This window comes from Oncorhynchus kisutch, linkage group LG7 (genome assembly GCF_002021735.2).
Source record: "Oncorhynchus kisutch isolate 150728-3 linkage group LG7, Okis_V2, whole genome shotgun sequence".
Classification (NCBI taxonomy): domain Eukaryota; kingdom Metazoa; phylum Chordata; class Actinopteri; order Salmoniformes; family Salmonidae; genus Oncorhynchus; species Oncorhynchus kisutch.
This window is the reverse complement of record NC_034180.2, coordinates 10,375,096-10,377,816: the sequence shown is the minus strand read 5'-3', so window position 1 is coordinate 10,377,816 and position 2,721 is coordinate 10,375,096.

The following is a 2,721-nucleotide window of genomic DNA, read 5'->3' as shown; positions in this document are numbered from 1 at the left end:
TTAGAACCACATCACTCAAAGAGAGGGTTAGAACCACATCAGTTAAAGACAGGTTTAGAACCACATCATTTAAAGACAGGTTTAGAACCACATCAGTTAAAGACAGGGTTCAAACCACATCAGTTAAAGAGAGGGATAGAACCACATCAGTTAAAGAGAGGGATAGAACCACATCAGTTAAAGAGAGGATTATAACTACATCAGTTAAATACAGGGTTAGAACCACATTAGTTAAAGAGAGGGATAGAACCACATCAGTTAAAGAGAGGGATAGAACCACATCAGTTAAAGAGACGGTTAGAACCACATCAGTTAAAGACAGGGTTAGAACCACATCAGTTAAAGACAGGTTTAGAACCACATCAGTCAGACAGGTTTAGAACCACATATGTTATAGAGAAGGTTAGAACCACATCAGTTAAAGACAGGGTTCAAACCACATCAGTTAAAGAGAGGGATAGAACCACATCAGTTAAAGAGACAGTTAGAACCAAATCAGTGAAAGAGAGGGTCAGAACCACATCAGTTAGAGAGAGGGTTAGAACCACATCAGTTAAAGACAGGGTTAGAACCACATCAGTTAAAGAGAGGATTATAACTACATCAGTTAAAGACAGGGTTAGAACCACATTAGTTAAAGACAGGGTTAGAACCACATCAGTTAAAGAGAGGGATAGAACCACATCAGTTAAAGAGACGGTTAGAATCACATCAGTTAAAGAGAGGGTTAGAACCACATCAGTTAAAGAAAGGGTTAGAACCACATCAGTTAAAGAGACGGTTAGAACCACATCAGTTAAAGACAGGGTTAGAACAACATCAGTTAAAGACAGGTTTAGAACCACATCAGTTAAAGACAGGTTTAGAACCACATCAGTTATAGAGAGGGTTAGAACCACATCAGTTAAAGAGAGGGATAGAATCACATCAGTTAAAGAGACGGTTAGAATCACATCAGTTAAAGAGACGGTCAGAACCACATCAGTTAAAGAGAGGGTTAGAACCACATCAGTTAAAGACAGGGTTAGAACCACATCAGTTAAAGACAGGGTTCAAACCACATCAGTTAAAGAGAGGGATAGAACCACATCAGTTAAAGAGAGGGATAGAACCACATCAGTTAAAGAGAGGATTATAACTACATCAGTTAAAGACAGGGTTAGAACCACATTAGTTAAAGAGAGGGATAGAACCACATCAGTTAAAGAGAGGGATAGAACCACATCAGTTAAAGAGACGGTTAGAACCACATCAGTTAAAGACAGGGTTAGAACCACATCAGTTAAAGACAGGTTTAGAACCACATCAGTCAAAGACAGGTTTAGAACCACATATGTTATAGAGAAGGTTAGAACCACATAAGTTAAAGACAGGGTTAGAACCACATCAGTTAAAGACAGGTTTAGAACCACATCAGTTAAAGAGAAGGTTAGAACCACATCAGTTAAAGAGGCAGTTAGAACCAAATCAGTGAAAGAGAGGGTCAGAACCACATCAGTTAGAGAGAGGGTTAGAACCATATCAGTTAAAGAGAGGGATAGAACCACATCAGTTAAAGAGAGGATTATAACTACATCAGTTAAAGACAGGGTTAGAACCACATTAGTTAAAGAGAGGGATAGAACCACATCAGTTAAAGAGAGGGATAGAACCACATCAGTTAAAGAGACGGTTAGAACCACATCAGTTAAAGACAGGGTTAGAACCACATCAGTTAAAGACAGGTTTAGAACCACATCAGTCAAAGACAGGTTTAGAACCACATATGTTATAGAGAAGGTTAGAACCACATAAGTTAAAGACAGGGTTAGAACCACATCAGTTAAAGACAGGTTTAGAACCACATCAGTTAAAGAGAAGGTTAGAACCACATCACTCAAAGAGAGGGTTAGAACCACATCAGTTAAAGAGGCAGTTAGAACCACCTCAGTTAAAGACAGGTTTAGAAACACATCAGATAAAGACATGTTTAGAACCACATCAGGTAAAGACAGGGTTCAAACCACATCAGTTAAAGAGAGGGATAGAACCACGTCAGTTAAAGAGAGAGTTAGAACCAAATCAGTGAAAGAGAGGGTCAGAACCACATCAGTTAAAGAGAGGGTTAGAACCACATCAGTTAAAGACAGGATTAGAACCCCATCAGTTAAAGAGAGGATTATAACTACATCAGTTAAAGACAGGGTTAGAACCACATTAGTTAAAGAGAGGGATAGAACCACATCAGTTAAAGAGACGGTTAGAACCACATCAGTTAAAGACAGGGTTAGAACCACATCAGTTAAAGAGAAGGTTAGAACCACATCACTCAAAGAGAGGGTTAGAACCACATCAGTTAAAGAGGCAGTTAGAACCACCTCAGTTAAAGACAGGTTTAGAACCACATCAGATAAAGACAGGTTTAGAACCACATCAGTTAAAGACAGATTTAGAACCACATCAGTTAAAAACAGGTTTAGAACCACATCAGTTAAAGACAGGGTTCAAACCACATCAGTTAAAGAGAGGGATAGAACCACATCAGTTAAAGAGAGGGATAGAACCACATCAGTTAAAGAGAGGATTATAACTACATCAGTTAAAGACAGGGTTAGAACCACATTAGTTAAAGAGAGGGATAGAACCACATCAGTTAAAGAGAGGGATAGAACCACATCAGTTAAAGAGACGGTTAGAACCACATCAGTTAAAGACAGGGTTAGAACCACATCAGTTAAAGAC